Source organism: Rutidosis leptorrhynchoides, chromosome 3 (genome assembly GCF_046630445.1).
Source record: "Rutidosis leptorrhynchoides isolate AG116_Rl617_1_P2 chromosome 3, CSIRO_AGI_Rlap_v1, whole genome shotgun sequence".
NCBI classification, from domain to species: domain Eukaryota; kingdom Viridiplantae; phylum Streptophyta; class Magnoliopsida; order Asterales; family Asteraceae; genus Rutidosis; species Rutidosis leptorrhynchoides.
Window position 1 is genome coordinate 393681760 of NC_092335.1, and position 19266 is coordinate 393701025.

Below are 19266 nucleotides of genomic sequence, written 5' to 3' on the forward strand. Positions count from 1 at the left end.
TTTTCTCATTTCCAGTAGGTTTACCTACTAAAATTAAGGTAGTAATGATATTCATAACATCATTCGATTCATACATATAAAACCATTTTATTCGAAGATTTAAACTTGTAATCACTAGAGCATAGTTTAGTTAATTCTAAACTTGTTCGCAAAACAAAGTTAATCCATCTAACTTGACTTTTAAAATCAACTAAACACATGTTCTATATCCATATGATATGCTAACTTAATGATTTAAAACCTGGAAACAGAAAGAACACCGTAAAACCGGACATACGCCATCGTAGTAACACCGCGGGCTGTTTTGGGTTAGTTAATTAAAAAAAACTATGATAAACTTTGATTTAAAAGTTGTTCTTCTGGGAAAATGATTTTTCTTATGAACATGAAACTATATCCAAAAATTATGGTTAAACTCAAAGTGAAAGTATGATTTTCAAAATGGTCATCAAAACGTCGTTCTTTCGACTGAAATGACTACCTCTTATAATATTGACTTGAAACTTGTATTTCCGACTATAAACTTATACTTTTTCTGTTTAGATTCATAAACTTAAGTTCAATATGAAACCATAGCAACTTGAATCACTCAAAACGGATTTGAAACGAAGAAATAACGGGTAAAACAAAATTGGATAAATTTGATAGTTTTAGCTACGAAATTTTGTAACAAATCTAGACTAAGCATATCCTAACTAATTTATATTGTATTATACATATTATGAAATCTAGGGATACCATAGACACGTATACAATGTTTTGACATATCATATCGACCCATCTATATATATATTTCAGAACAACCATAGACACTCTATATGCAGTAATGTTTGAGTTAGCTATACAGGGTTGAGGTTGATTCCAAAATAATATATATACTTCGAGTTGTGATCGAGTCTGAGACTTGTAGACACTGGGTCGTGGATTGATTCGAGATAATATATATTGCTTTATTTCTGTACATCTAACTGTGAACAACTAGTTGTCGGCTACTAACGAGGACTGCTGACTTAACAAACTCAAATCATTAAAACGTAATATAAATGTTGTAAATATATTTTGAACATACTTTGATATATATGTACACATTTGTTATAGGTTCGTGAATCGACCAGTGGCCAAGTCTTACTTCCCGACGAAGTAAAAATCTGTGAAAGTGAGTTATAGTCTCACTTTTAAAATCTAATATTTTTGGGATGAGAATACATGCAGTTTTATAAATGTTTTACGAAATAGACACAAGTAATCGAAACTGCATTCTATGATTGAATTATTAAACCGAATATGCCCCTTTTAGCTTGGTAGCCTAAGAATTAGGGAACTGGCCCCTAATTGACGCGAATCCCAAAGGTAGATCTACGGGAACTAACAACCCCCATTCTGGAATTTGGAATGCTTTAGTACTTCGAGTTTATCATGTCCGATCGGTATCCCGGAATGATGGGGATATTCTATATGCATCTTGTTAATGTCGGTTACCAGGTGTTCACCATATGAATGATTTTTGTCTCTATGCAGTTTGCGAAATGCCTGATATGAGATGTGTTATAATAATGAAATCTAGTGGTCTATTATTATGATTTGATAATATATAGGTTAAACCTATAACTCACCAACATTTTTGTTGACATTTTAAGCATGTTTATTCTCAGGTGATTATTATGAGCTTCCGCTATTGTATACTAAAACAAGGACAAGATTTGGAGTCCATGCTTGTATGATATTGTGTAAAAACTGCATTCAAGAAATTTATTTTGATGTAATATATTCTTATTGTAAACCATTATGTAATGGTCGTGTGTAAACGGTATATTTTAGGTTATCATTATTTGATAATCTACGTAATGCTTTTTAAACCTTTATCGATAAAATAAAGGTTATGGTTGTTTTAAAAATAAATGCAGTTTTTGAAAAACGTCTCATATAGAGGTCAAAACCTCGCGACGAAATCAATTAATATGGAACGTTTATAATCAATATGAATGGGACATTTCAATATAAATAGACTATCTCGGTCTGAAATGATTGATACAGGAACACCATGTCTAGACACAATCTCCTCCAAATACAAACGAGTAAGCTTCTCCATCGAATCTGTCTCCTTAATCGGTAAAAAGTGAGCTAACTTAGTGAGTCGATCTACAATCACCCAAATGGTATCATAGCCACCCGTAACTCTCGGTAACTTCGTAATAAAATCCATCGTAATACCTTCCCATTTCCACTCGAGAATCTCAGGTTGGACCAACAGTCCTGACGGTTTTTGATGTTCAGCTTTAACCTTAGCACATGTCAAACACTTAGCCACATAAGTAGCCACATAAGCCTTCAAATTGGGCAACCAATACAGCTCCTTAAGATCATGATACATCTTTCCTGAACTAGGATGAATAGAGTACCTAGACTTATGAGCCTCATCTAAAACAAGATGTCGCAGATTACCAAACTTCGGAACCCAAAGACGTCCCACAAAGTACCTAGTACCATCTGCTCGTATCTCAAAATTCTTAGCCATGCCTTTGACTTTCTCGTTCACAAAATTCTTCTCCTTTAAGGCTTCTTGTTATGCCTCAAGAATCTGCCTTGCGAGGTTGGTTCGAATTGTCATATTCAAGGCTCTAAACCTTCGAGGTTCAGCCCTCTCTTTACGACTTAACGCATCGGCCACAACATTGGCTTTTCCCGGATGATATAAAAGTTCACAATCATAATAATTCAACGTCTCAACCCATCTTCGTTGCCTCATATTCAGCTGTTTCTGGTCAAGAATATGTTGAAGACTTTTGTGATCCGTGTACTCTGTACTTTTGACCCCATACAAATAATGTCTCCAAATCTAAGCACAAACACAACAGCTCCCAACTCTAAATCATGTGTTGTATAATTCTGCTCGTGAATCTTCAACTGACGTGAAGTGTAAGCAATGACTTTCTTGAAGGTATTTCGTATACCCGAGAGACATATTAAATTAATGTGGCTAATGTGTTATGATCCAAGTCGGGTCATACCCAATAACAAACTTACTGACACCTTATTAGTATTTGATCTTAGCGAATGGATCGTTGATCAAATACATGACACTTGAACTTTAAGAAAAATGGTTTTCTTAAATATTACTTGATGTGTATTTATATAAATTATGGAATAATTTATATAATATGGATTTAATTATTTATAGGTAAATAATTAATAATGTTATATTGCATTTTATTATAAATTGGTTTTATATAAAATGTATATATATTTGTATGTGGAAGTTTATAAAAATGGTTTTATAAAAATTAATACTTTTATAAAACTAATTTTTTTTAAACAAGATGGAAGTGGAAGTGGCATTGGGACTTATGTTCACATGCTAGGATTCCTTCTTGAAAAAGAGACATTCCAATTCCATATACAAGACCAAGACTCTTTGAGAAAATACACACATGCAACTACATTTCAAGTAAAGCAAAAAAAATTCTGCCTTGCCCCTTTCATTGCTGCTGCTGCCGTGACCTTTCAAGGGCAAGGGAGAGCTCATTTTTTTTCTTTTGCAAGTTCATATCAAGTGTAAATTAAATCCTAACCAAAGCTAGGGTGTTGGTGCACAAGTTTGGGGTATATCTACTTGAGGTTTCATTGTTTTGAAGCTCCATTCATCATCATCTTCATCATCATCTATCAACAAGCTAGGAGAAGGTATAAACACTCTTCTTACTTGTAGTTTGTAAGTATGTTTCACAACTTGATCCTAATTGGGATTTAACTTTAATTGGTTAAAGATTAACAAGTTCAATTGGTAATGATTTCATGCTTCCGCTTATATTTGATTCTTAAAAGGTTTTAAGTATTATGAAACTTGTTAAATCCCAACAATGGTATCTAGAGCCGAAGTTGTTGAAATATGCTTCGAGATGGTTTTTGAACTCACCATAACTTTGCATTTTATGTACATGCATGATAATAAAATGCAAAAATTATTGGTTTTGGGTGGTTTGATGTCTTGGCCGAATTTGGAAGCTCCAAAAATTGGGTTTGGTTCTTCCATTTTGGTCATTTTGTTGTATGTTGAAGTTCACAATCAAGCCTTGGCCTTTTGTTTGAATGGTTGCATGTTTGGTTGAATTAATTCATTCATTTGGTATGTAATATTAATTCATTCATGTGGTTGTAATATTCATGCAATTTGGTTTGTAATATTATTCATTTGGTTATGTAATTTATTTTATATTTGGTATGTAAAATAGATTAGGTTGTATTTTCATTTTCTAGACAAAATGTATTAGGATATATTTTGTAAAATGATGAAGATGATGAAGACTTGAAGAACACATGAAGAAGCATTTGGATGCAAGATTAAGTGGGAGGTTAAAACCTCCTACTTTGTGTTATAACCCCTTAACCGGTGGCATTTGTTTTCGGCTAAACAAATGTCTACCAAAAATGGCTTGATTGTGAACATATGATTTTGCATGCGTGGTTGTTTTGTATGATTATGTGGATTGTATGTTTGTATGCTACAAGTTAATCACACAAGTTAACAACAAACTAAAATGGCAATTTAAATTGGTTAAAATTGACATTATTAACGACATGCAAAACGTCAATTTAAATGGTTAAATTAAAAACGGCTAAAAGGACATTAATAATCGGTTATTAAGAACATGATAAGGATCATACATATAAAATGGTTTATATCAAAGTAATAAAATTGGCTTTATTACATAACATGAAAATGGATTTTCATATAAACCATACACTAAATGCATGTTGGTGTATGGTGCAAATGTTTTCTCAAACTAGAATTAATAAAAACTTAAAATCCCTTATTAACAAGGCAAACAAGTTAAACGCCATCCTTTTGTGGAAACACTTAGACGTATTAGGAAACTCTTGATGGGATAAAGGTCACCTAACCATTATGAGCAAACTAATATGATTAAGGTAAATTTCGCATGCTTGTGGGATAAAGGTCACCTAACCACATGTATGTTAAATTTACAAGTCTATACAAGTAGGACGACTTGATTTGGGAATCATGAACTTAGGGTCACCGAAGCATGAGGAACAAATAGGCGTTGATGGGATAAATATGCCATGCAAAAGGATTGCATGATCCCATACTCTAGAAGTTGCAAATGGATTGCAATTGTCATTTATTGACTACCTAGCTAAAATCAAATTGCGGGATAAAGGTCACCTAACCGAAATTTGGTTTACCGTTGGATTCTAGAATTTAATAATTCAATTTGATTTAAAGGGTATTGAATGTTAAATTAAAATCGATACTTAAACGAACTTTGTTAATTTTGTAGATGGCCGCAAATAACAACAACAACATTCCAAACGCACCACTTAACCTAAACCACCTATCATTAAGGTCTCTCTTAGAGAAAGACAAACTCAACCATACCAACTTTATGGATTGGTTCCGCAATCTTCGGATTGTCCTCAAACAAGAGGATAAAATGTATGTGCTTGAGGACCCCATTCCCGATCAACCGGATGAGAATGATGTGGAGGCAATGGCCTCTTACGATAAGTATTGCCACGACTCCCTTCAAGTCTCATGCTTAATGCTTGGGACTATGATACCCGAACTCCAAAAGGATTTCGAGCACCATAGTGCATATGACATGATAACGCAATTGAAGGAGATGTTCCTCCAACAAGCGCGTGTCGAACGCTTCGAAACGGTTCGGGCGCTACATGCTTGTCGTATGGACGATACCCAATCGGTTTCATCTTATGTACTCAAGATGAAAAGCCTTATCGATCGTGCTAACCGACTTAACCTAAAAATATCCAATGAGTTAGACACCGATCTTATCCTTAACTCCCTATCAAAAAGGTTTGATCAATTTGTAATTAATTACAATATGAATGGGATGGATAAGAGCATAGGTGAGCTTCACGGTATGCTTAGAACGGCGGAAACTAGCATGGGTAAAAGGGCTTTACCCGTGTTAGCAATCGATCAAGGTGGATCCAAAGGTAACACCTCTAAGCCAAAGGTGGCTAAGAGAAAAGGACCCGCCCATAAAGGCAAAGGGAAGGGGAAGATGGTTACCCCAACCATCAACAAGGCTAAGAAGCAAAAGGTAGCCGAGAAGGCAAACCCCAAGGAAGACCCATGTTTCGGTTGCGGTGAAATGGGTCATTGGAAACGAAACTGTCCGATCTATCTTAAAGAGTTGAAGGACAAGAGGGATGCAGGGCAAACCTCAGGTAATATATATATGGTATATATAGAGCTTAGTATTACTTCTTCTAATACATGGGTATTAGACACGGGATGTGGAACTCATATTTGCAATTCTTTGCAGGGGTTCAAAAGAAGTGATCATAAGGCGAGAACATCAAGTCTCTATATGGGCAATGGTGCAAAGGTGCATGTTAAAGCTCAAGGAGAATTTGTTTTGAAGCTTCCAAGTGGATTGGAGCTTATTTTAGAAAATGTTTTGTATGCACCGGATTTATGTCGAAACATTATTTCTATTTCTCGCTTAAAACAATGTGGTTACGTTGTTAATTTTATTGATGATGATATTCATATTTCTAAAGATAATGTATTCTATTTCAAGGCTTCGCCTTCAAATGGAATTTATGAATTGGTTCATGATGACGCATCATCGAGCTCTATATACCACACTAGCACCAAGAAACTCAAAAGGGATTTGAGTGATTCCTATTTATGGCATTGTCGCCTTGGTCACATAAACAAGAACCGAGTGCATACACTTCAAAGGAATGGACTTTTGAAATCAAATGAAATGGATTCGTTTGAAGTATGTGAATCTTGTTTACAAGGCAAGATGACTAAAGCACCTTTCAAAGGGACCTATGAAAGGGCTAAAGATTTATTGGGATTAATACATTCGGATGTATGTGGACCCTTTAAACCCATGACTAGGAATGGTGAAAGATACTTTGTTACTTTCATTGATGACTTTAGTCGTTTCGGATATGTCTACTTATTAAGACACAAGGACGAAACGTTTGAAGCATTCAAAGAATATCAAAACGAAGTACAAAATCAACTCAATAAGACAATTAAGGTACTACATACCGATAGAGGAGGTGAATACCTAAGCGATGCCTTCCAAGATCATCTTAGGAGTTGTGGGATTATCTCACAACTTACTCCTCCCGGAACACCCCAACTTAATGGAGTTTCCGAAAGGAGAAACCGAACCCTAATGGATATGGTTCGATCTATGATGGCAAGAAGCTCGTTACCTCTATCATTTTGGGGTTATTGTCTAAGCTCCGCGGCTCGTATTTTAAATATGGCCCCAACCAAGAAGGTGGAACGAACTCCTCACGAGATGTGGTTTGGAAAACCTCCTTCTCTATCATACTTAAAAGTATGGGGATGTGAAGCTTATCCTAAGCGTTATGTAGCTAATAAGCTACATGCTCGATCCACAAAGTGTATCTTCATAGGATATCCCAAAGATGACATGGGATATTACTTCTATGATCCATCCGAGCAAATGGTATTTGTTGCTCGGAAAGCGGAATTCCTAGAAACCAAGTTCCTTATGGAAGGTGATGGTGAAAGGAAGATAGATCTTGTAGAGGTACAAGATCAAGCCGATGATACACAATTGGTTGGCACTAGTACTCAATATGAGGATGTTGAAAATGATCAAGTGGATGATCAAGGTACACAAGACGTTCGAAGATCTAGTAGGATTAGTAATCCTCCCGAGAGATATGGGTTTCTCGTGGATGGTTGCTATACGGTTGATTTGGATGAACCGACAAACTACGAAGATGCTTTATCAAGGATTGATAAAGATAAATGGCAGGATGCCATGAACGCCGAGATGCAATCCATGTATGAAAACCAAGTGTGGGAACTTGTTGAGCAACCTCCTAGCTCTAAGCTAGTTGATTGCAAATGGCTTTTCAAGAAGAAAACCGACATACATGGAAACTTGGATACATATAAAGCTAGACTTGTAGCAAAAGGTTTCACTCAAACTCAAGGGGTTGATTATGATGAAACTTTCTCGCCAGTGGCAATGCTAAAGTCTATTAGGATATTATTTGCCATTGCTGCTCACTACGACTATGAAATATGGCAAATGGATGTCAAAACCGCTTTCCTAAATGGATATCTTATGGAAGATGTCTATATGGTCCAGCCTGAAGGTTTTGTTGATCCAAAATATCTTAAAAGGGTATGCAAGTTAAAGAAGTCAATCTACGGATTGAAACAAGCATCTAGAATGTGGAATCATCGTTTTAATGAGGAAGCCGAGAAATTTGGCTTCATTAAAAATGGTGATGAAGCTTGTGTATATAAGAAAGCTAGTGGGAGCACTATCATGTTCCTTGTACTATATGTGGATGATATATTATTATTTGGGAATGATATTACCACAATGCAAGGAGTCAAAACTTGGCTAAAGAGTTGCTTCTCCATTAAGGATCTTGGAGATGCACAATACATATTGGGGATAGGGATCTATAGGAATAGATCCAAGAGATTGATAGGTTTAAGTCAAAGTACATACATTGATAAAATCTTGAAAAGGTTCAAGATGGAAAACTCTAAGAGAGGTTTGGTACCTATTCAAAAAGGAACCGTTCTCAGTTCATCTCAGTGTCCTGCCACGAAAGATGAACAAGAGAGAATGAGGAAAGTCCCATACGCATCTGCTATTGGGTCTATCATGTATGCAATGATATGTACTAGACCGGATGTGTCATGCGCTCTAAGCTTGACAAGTAGATACCAGAATAACCCAGGAAATAGTCATTGGATTGCTGTTAAAAGCATATTGAAATACCTTAGGAGGACTAAGGATATGTTTCTAATATATGGGTCTGGTGAGGAGGAACTCGCTGTAAAAGGTTACGTGGACGCGAGTTTCCAAACTGATCGAGACGATTCTCGATCACAATCCAGTTATGTCTTTACATTAAATGGAGGTGCGGTCTCTTGGAAGAGTTCGAAACAGGAGGTTGTTGCGTTATCCACTACAGAGTCGGAGTACATTGCCGCCTCACTGGCAGCTCAGGAAGCTGCATGGATGAAGAAATTCATCGACGACTTAGGAGTGGTCCCTTCCATTCAGGACCCTCTTGAGATCTTTTGTGACAACGAGGGTGCGATTGCTCAAATCAAGGAACCTCGTGCCCATCAAAAGACTCGTCACATTGAGCGGAGATTCAACTACATCAGGGATGAGGTTGAAAAAGGAAAGATATGTATTCGCAAAGTTCATACAGATCATAATGTTGCGGATCCACTCACGAAGCTTTTACATGGGCCAAAACATGAGGGACATGTTTGTGCATTAGGGCTTCGATATTCTAGTGATTGGATATGATCTATTTTATGTATTGTACCGGAACGAAATTATTCAAACTCATTAATATAACTATGGTGTTAATTTATTTGAGTTATGTTCCTATTTTGCATATTTCATCCATGAATAAGCAATTATTCTAAATTTCCGTAGTCGATCACATTTGTGGGAACAAGTGTGAGGTTTAGACTATTATGAACTCGGATTGGTATACATTCATAGGTTGAATGTGGGGCAAGGTTGCAACCAAGGTTCATAGATATTTGTGGGAAACAAATATTGGAAGACCCGCTCTCAAGAATTACTGTATAGAGCCTTTGTGGTTGATCACATGTAATCTTGAGTAAAGGCGAATATCATTGTATCCTCTAACCTGAGATACATATTGGGTTCGGATATTCACCAAGTACTGTGCCTTGATTCTTTCCTTCGCTATTCTGAAACATGGTAGTACATAAGGAAGAACTCAGGTATATTACAAAGTGTATATCTAGGACGTATGTAGTCAAGATGGAATTTGTCCCTCTTATTCGTTGAGAGTCAGATGTCTAAGGCCTGATAAAGTTAAATCTATAAGAGAGTGGTCACTCTGTATCTCTTGGATTTGACATGACATCTAGGATGAAAGGATATAATGAAAGATTCACCTACATATATCAGTTCGAGTAGGGAGCTCGAAAGGGATGATGTTATTGAATGGCACAAAGTCATAACATATTAGGGGTGATGGACGGTGTGTTAGGCTGTATCCATCACTTGCATTAATTTCTTATGTTTCTCGTGCAAGTGGGAGATTGAAGGTATTTCGTATACCCGAGAGACATATTAAATTAATGTGGCTAATGTGTTATGATCCAAGTCGGGTCATACCCAATAACAAACTTACTGACACCTTATTAGTATTTGATCTTAGCGAATGGATCGTTGATCAAATACATGACACTTGAACTTTAAGAAAAATGGTTTTCTTAAATATTACTTGATGTGTATTTATATAAATTATGGAATAATTTATATAATATGGATTTAATTATTTATAGGTAAATAATTAATAATGTTATATTGCATTTTATTATAAATTGGTTTTATATAAAATGTATATATATTTGTATGTGGAAGTTTATAAAAATGGTTTTATAAAAATTAATACTTTTATAAAACTAATTTTTTTTAAACAAGATGGAAGTGGAAGTGGCATTGGGACTTATGTTCACATGCTAGGATTCCTTCTTGAAAAAGAGACATTCCAATTCCATATACAAGACCAAGACTCTTTGAGAAAATACACACATGCAACTACATTTCAAGTAAAGCAAAAAAAAATTCTGCCTTGCCCCTTTCATTGCTGCTGCTGCCGTGACCTTTCAAGGGCAAGGGAGAGCTCATTTTTTTTCTTTTGCAAGTTCATATCAAGTGTAAATTAAATCCTAACCAAAGCTAGGGTGTTGGTGCACAAGTTTGGGGTATATCTACTTGAGGTTTCATTGTTTTGAAGCTCCATTCATCATCATCTTCATCATCATCTATCAACAAGCTAGGAGAAGGTATAAACACTCTTCTTACTTGTAGTTTGTAAGTATGTTTCACAACTTGATCCTAATTGGGATTTAACTTTAATTGGTTAAAGATTAACAAGTTCAATTGGTAATGATTTCATGCTTCCGCTTATATTTGATTCTTAAAAGGTTTTAAGTATTATGAAACTTGTTAAATCCCAACATTTCTTTCGTTGCATCAAAACACAGCCAAAGCCCTGGCGTGAAGCATCACAATAAACAACAAAATCATCATTACCCTCAGGTAGTGATAATATCGGAGCGGTAGTCAACTTCTTCTTTAAATTTGAAAAGCAGTCTCTTGTTCATCCTTCCATTCATACTTCTTCCCCTTGTGCATTAAAGCAGTCAGAGGTTTCGCTATATGAGAGAAATCTTGAATGAACCTTCGATAATAACCTGCCAACCCTAGAAACTGACGAACCTGAGTAGGAGTCTTCGGGATTTCCCACTTCTCAATTGCCTCTATCTTGGCAGGATCAACTTGTATTCCATGTTTACTAACAATATGTCCAAGGAATTGAACTTCTCTTAACCAGAAAGCACATTTAGAGAACTTAGCGTACAACTCTTCTTTCCTCAACAGATCAAGCACCAACTTCAAATGTTCTTCGTGCTCTTCATCACTTTTAGAATAAATAAGGATGTCGTCGATGAATACAATAACGAATTTGTCCAGATAGGGTCTGCACACACGGTTCATGAGGTCTATGAACACAGCAGGTGCATTTGTCAATCCGAACGGCATAACAAGGAATTCATAGTGACCGTAACGGGTGCGAAAAGCTGTTTTCGGAACATCAGATTCTTTAACACGCAGTTGATGATAACCGAAACGAAGATTGATCTTAGAATAAACAGACGAACCTTGAAGCTGATCGAACAGATCATCGATTCTAGGAAGAGGGTAACGGTTTTTAACTGTAAGCTTGTTTAATTCACGATAATCAATGCACAAACGAAACGAACCATCTTTCTTCTTAACAAATAGAACAGGAGTTCCCCAAGGGGATGAACTAGGACGAATAAAACCTTTGTCTAACAACTCACGGAGTTGACTCGACAATTCTTGAAGTTCGAAAGGCGCAAGTCGATAAGGAGCACGTGCTGCAGGAGCAGCAACGAGAACAAGATCGATTTAAAATTCTACCGCGCGTTGCGGCTGAAGGCCAGGTAAATCTTCGGGAAATACCTCGAGAAAATCTCTAACAATATGAACATCACCAACGCTCTTCTCTTCTCTATCAAAACCAACAACATGGGCTAGAATAGCATGACAGCCTTTGCGAAGATGTTTATGAACTTTCAAATAGCTAATAAGATTTAACTATCTGCATTTCTTATCCCCAAAAACCATCAACGGCTCTCCAACCACATTAGTAATACGGATAGCTTTCTCATAACACACAATCTCAGCATGATTTGCAGACAACCAATCCATACCAATAACAACATCAAAACTACCTAGGTCAATCGGTATCAAATCTACCTCAAAATCTCTACCAGCCAGATTAATGTTAAAGTTACAATACACAGTCTTAGTAGTAAGCACTTTACCATTAGCTATCTCTACAACATAAGTATTGTCTAGAGAAGTTAACGGAGTTTTGATTTTTGGATTCAATTTACTCGACACAAAACTCAAATCAGCCCCCGAATCAAATAGTACATAAACTGATAAATCGTTGTCCGAGAACGTACCCGTAACAAGTTTAGGATCTTTCTCAGCATCCCTGGAATTAATGTCGAACGCTCTTCCACGTGCATTCTCAGTAGTCTTCTTGTTAGGGCAGGCATCACGGAAATGCCCCGGCTTACCGCATTCATAACAAACCCTATGATTACCACCATTTCTCGGCTTCCCATTACCATTACCATTACCACCATTATTACCAGCATTATTACTACCACCTGCAGCATGAGTAGCAATACCCGGCATAAGCACCGTACAATCTTTAGCAATGTGTCCCTGCTTGGAACACCTCTTACAAGTAACCGTACAATAACTATCATGAGCCTTATAACATCGCGGGCAAACACGCTGATTACAGTTATTTGAACCAGAAGTATCTTGTTTCTTCTGCTGACTTTGGTTCTGGTTGCGGTTGTTATCCCACTTCCTTTTCCCATTATCAGCCTTTTTAACAACTTCCTTACTGGCATCGGTCACAGCTGCCTTACTTCTCCTCGAAATCTTATCATTAAGCTTATGCGCCATAGACATAGCAGCTTCAATAGTCTGGGGCTCACTAGACTCAACCCCATGCTCAATCTTCTCAGATAACCCATCAATATAAGCTTCAATCTTAAGATTCTCATCAGCATAAGTATTAGGACACAACAAAGTCAACTCGAAGAACCTTTGTTCATAGGCATCTATTTCAGTGCCCTTCATCTTCAAGTTCTTAAGCTCAGCTTCTAACTTCTTAAGTTCACCCCGGGGACGATAACGAGTGATCATTCTCTCTTTAAAGTTATTCCAAGTCAAACCATACACCACATCATTACCCAAACTACTAACCAAGTTGTTCCACCAAGTTAATGCACTATCTTTAAGAGTGCAGCTTGCGAAACTAACCTTATCCTCCTCTCAGACTCGGCTAACCCTGAAAATAGACTCAGTCTTCTCAAACCAACAAGTAAGTCCTAAGGGTCCTTCAGTGCCACTAAATTCTTGTGGATGACTTGCCATAAAATTCTTGTGGGAGCATCCCACCTGGTTGTTGTTATTCACATTAGCATTACCATTAGCTGCCATAGCAGCTGCTATCACTTCAGAAATCAGGCGTTGCATGCGAGCTTTGTTGGACTCACGGGGAGGCATGATCTTCAAAATAGAATAACACAACTGTTAGTACTAAGAATAATACCAGTGTTATAAAGGAATAGATCGATAGCAAAAAGATTAACTATTAAAATAATAGTCAATAAACACTATGAGTAATAACATGACAGTTATGATAGTTATAGAAATAGCCACCGCATGCATACATACTTTATTATATAAATCATACAACATACATAGCACCTAACATACATGAACTATATTACGCATAACATAACATGCCAAGAGTCACAACATCAGAAATAAAATATGATAATGATAACAGATGTTATAGGGAAATAACCATCCATACATAAATGAAAAATATCCCATAACAAAATCCTTAATAAAATCCTCGGCAAAACGCCGTACATCACCCCAAAATGAATGTATAAAAGGAAATTAAGTCTTATGAAATAAATAATCAATCATGAATCATCACATCACATCTGCTTGGAGCGGGTGTGATAAGCTGAACTGGTATGAGGCTCGTCAGGAGTCTCATACTTCCTCAACTTCCCTTTCACATCCTCCAACTCCGTCTTCAGACCACGAATCACGCTCTTAAGAGCCTCGAACTTAGCGTCCACCTCGCGATTAAGCTTCCTATTCTCAAACTCGATTCTATGCTTGAAGCTAACGAACGTATCCATATCAGCTCTAATCTCATCCATCACCTCGTTATGCAGCAAAACACGTATACAGTCGCTGAGAGCATCAATACGAGTCTCATTCGTATATGCCCTGGTCATGTGAGTGATGGTAGTCATGTAGTAGTTAACAGGATCTCTTAGGCGAGGCTATCGTGCACGACGAGCGGCAGTAGACGGTGAAACGGGAGCAGGAACGGAATTGTTGCTCAATGCCGACATCTGCAAACAGTAAAACCACAAACCACATACAAATAGGAATAACATAAGCAATAACTTATAATTATTTCTCATACAAAATGAAATGCATAATAATGCTATAACAAGAAAGGTCGGGCTGTAGACTAGACTCTAATGCATCCTAAATACCAAGGGTTAACCACATTAATGCAGCCTAATTCCCTACAACCAGAGCTCTGATACCAACTGTGATGGCCCCGTCAATACACTTAACAGCTCCGTCACTTGGTCCCACAGCTTGATCGAACTTAAATGAATTTAATAAACAACATTGCATTCTTTTATTCAAAAGTTTCCTAAAAAGGAAATTTACCAAAATATGTAGTTTAAACAACCCAACATACTAATAACCAAAGTTGACATTAAAACATTGTCAACAAAACCCACAAGTTTAAATTATTCAAAAATAGAATGCAAGTTCAAAGTTTCATAAATGTTTAACAAAATCTGCCCAAATGCATGCAGACTCTTCTAACACAGCGGAAGCATCAAACAAACTCAAGTACATGTGAAAACATGCGAGTAAACTGTCAACAAAAATTTTGAGTGAATTATAGGTTTAAATAAACGTATAAGCTTTAGACCACAAGATTTAAAATGTTAGAAAACATAAAACATTATTCCATTATCAATGAGCCACCTGGTAACTGTAGTGACCCGAACTTTTCCATGATTATATATTAATTGAAAACTATATTTGCATGACTAAATGTTTCCAACTTGTTAAGCAATCAAACTTGTTAAGACTTGATTATTTGAAATGAGTTTCATGTTGACAATTGACCACCCAAGTTGACCGGCGATTCACGAACGTTAAAACTTGTAAAACGACATGACGATATATATATATATATATATATACATATAGTTAACATGAGATTATGATAAGTAAGTATCTCCATAAGTATATTAACAATGAGTTATATACATAAAAATGAGACTACTAAGTTAAGAAACTCGAAACGATATATATAACGATTATCGTTATTACAACGTCTTACTAAAAACATATGTATCATATTAAGATATTGTTACACTATTTTTAAAATTATAAAATGATTATTATATATATCATTAAGTATGTTAACAATGAACTACATATGTAAAACAAGACTACTAACTTAAGAATTTTGAAACGAGGCATATATGTAACGATTATCGTTGTAACGGCATTTTAATGTATATATATCATATTAAGATATATTCATACATCATAATATCATGATAATGTAATAATTTAACATCTCATTAGATATAATAAACAATGGGTTAACATCATTAAATGAGATCGTTAACTTAAAGGTTTTAAAACAACACTTACATGTAACGACTAACGATGACTTAACGACTCAGTTAAAATGTATATACATGTAGTGTATTTAGATGTATTAGTACACTTTTGAAAGACTTCAAGACATATATCAAAACACTCTTACTTAAAAAAAATTCTTACAATTACATTCTCATTCATTTTCATCAACAATTCTACTCGTATGCACCCGTATTCGTACTCGTACAATACACAGCTTCTAGATGTATATACTATTGGTAGATACACTCAATGATCAGCTACTTAGCAGCCTTAATGAGTCATCAAGAAATGTGGGAACCATTATTAGATAACTAGCATGACTTATGAGAAAGGAAACAAAAACAAGAACTCCTTTTAACCCCACTCACCTTCACCACTCACCACCCACTCCATTTCACTTCCAATTTTCTTCCCAATTCTCTCTCAAAACACACACATTCTTCCATGAACATCTAAGTTACTATTTTTCCAGCAAAAATAATCAAATACAAGCTTTGGTTATTATCTATAATCATCATAAAAAAATTACTCAAGAACACATCAAGAACACTTCCAAGTTTACAAGTTTACTTCCAAGTTTCCTAATCCATTCCAAGCAATCATCTAAGATCAAGAAACCTTTGTTATTTATAGTAGGTTATCTTTCTAAATCAAGGTAATATTCATATTCAAGCTTTGATTCAATTTCTATAACTATAACTATCTTAATTCGAGTAATAATCTTACTTGAACTTGTTTTCATGCCATGATTCTATTTCAAGAACTTCCAAGCCATCAAAGATTCTTTGAAGCTCAAGTTATTTTTTCATCATTTCCAGTAGGTTTACCTACTAAACTTGAGGTAGTAATGATGTTCATAACATCATTCGATTCATATATATATAACTATCTTATTCGAAGATTTGAACATGTAATCACTAGAACATAGTTTAGTTAATTCTAAACTTGTTCGCAAACAAAGTTAATCCTTCTAACTTGACTTTTAAAATCAACTAAACACATATTCTATATCTATGGGATATGCTAACTTAATGATTTAAAACCTGGAAACACAAAAAACACCGTAAAACCGGACATACGCCGTCGTAGTAACACCGCGGGCTGTTTTGGGTTAGATAATTAAAAACTATGATAAACTTTGATTTAAAAGTTGTTCTTCTGGGAAAATAATTTTTCTTATGAACATGAAACTATATACAAAAATCATGGTTAAACTCAAAGTGGGAGTATGTTTTTCAAAATAGTCATCAAGATGTCGTTCTTTCGACGGAAATGACTACGTCTTTCAAGAGTGACTTGTAACCTATATTTATGACTATAAACTTATACTTTTTCTGTTTAATTTCATAGATTTCAGTTCATTATAAAACCATAGCAATTTGAATCACTCAAAACGGATTTAAAATGAAGAAGTTATGGGTAAAATAAAATTGGATATTTTTACTAGTTTTAGCTACGTGAAAATTGTAACAAATCTATACTAATCATATCCTAGCTAACTTATATTGTATTATACATTTATTCTAACATATATTATGTAATCTAGAGATACCATAGACACGTATACAATGTTTTGACATATCATATCGACCCATCTATATATATTATTTGGAACAACCATAGACACTCTATATGCTGTAATGATCGAGTTCGCTATACATGGTTGAGGTTGATTCCAAAAATATATATACTTTGATTTGTGATCTAGCCTAAGACTTGTATACACTGGGTCGTGGATTGATCCAAGATAATTTATATTGATTTATTTCTGTACTGCTAACTGTGGACAACTAGTTGTAGGCTACTAACATTGGACAGCTAACTTAATAAACTTAAATCATTAAAATGTAATAAAAAATATTGTGAATATATTTCGATCATACTTTGATATATATGTACATATTTGTTATAGGTTCGTGAATCGACCCGTGACCAAGTCTTATTTCCCGACGAAGGAAAAATCTGTGAAAGTGAGTTATAGTCCCACTTTTAAAATCTAATATTTTTGGGATGAGAATACATGGAGTTTTATAAATGTTTTACGAAATAGACACAAGTAATCGAAACTACATTCTATGGGTGAATGATCGAAGCCGAATATGCCCCTTTTTGCTTGGTAGCCTAAGAATTAGTAAACCAATCTACTAATTGACGCGAATCCTAAAGATAGATCTATTGGGCCTAACAAACTCCATCCACGGTTGCGGATGCTTTAGTACTTCGATGTTGTTTTATCATGTCCGATGGATGTCTCGGAATGATAGGGGATATTCTTATATGCATCTTGTTAATGTCGGTTACTAGGTGTTCACCATATGAATGATTTTTATGCATGCATGCTGTTTACAAGAAATGGAAATATGAAATCTTGTGGTCTATTAATACGAATTGATAAATATATAGGCTAAACCTATAACTCACCAACATTTTTGTTGATGTTTTAAGCATGTTAATTCTCAGGTGATTGTTAAGAGCTTCCGCTGTTGCATACTAAATTAAGGACAAGATTTGGAGTCCATGCTTGTATAATATTGTTTAAAAACTGCATTCGAAGACTTATGTTGATGTGTAATATTATTGTAAACCATTATGTAATGGTCGTGTGAAAAACACTATATTTTAGATTATCATTATTTGATAATCGTCTTAATATTTTAAAGGTTATGGTTTGTTTTAAAATCGAATGCAGTCTTTGAAAAACGTCTCATATAGAGGTCAAAACCTCGCAACGAAATCAATTAATATGGAACGTTTATAATCAATATGAACGAAACATTTCAGTAACCACTTAACCCTTTATTTACCCTTGCCAAACACAATAAATAATATACACAGAACAAGTGTATCTTCAATTAAATACGAAGTACTAAACATTCCGATTATAAATTGCTAGCGCGACTAGCTCGAAATGGGGTTGTCAAACCTGATAGATCTATCCGTAGTATTCGCGTTCATCAGTAGAAACTAGTGATTACAGTTACCAGACTAGGGAATATTTTTGTTCAACTCATAATGAATAATTTAAATTTAATTGTTTCTTGTGTTTAAACGTAAAATAAAATGCATGTAAGCACATCCCAAAAATATACTTTGAAAAGTATGTAAAAACGGGACTATAACTCACCTTAAAGCAAATGAAGTAACCAGATAAAAATGCGAACAGCAATGAAGTAAAGTGATCAAGTATGATCACAACGCCAACCTATAAATAAAGCAGGTCGATATAAATAACTAACTTAGGTCAAGTCTTAGTATGATAGCTATTGTACATGTTGTAAGTAGACATAGAACAACACTCAACATGCACCGGTTTGATCGAAACAGTGTACGGACACACACTTTCTATTTTTAACAGGTTTCCATTTTTGAAAAGTTTCTA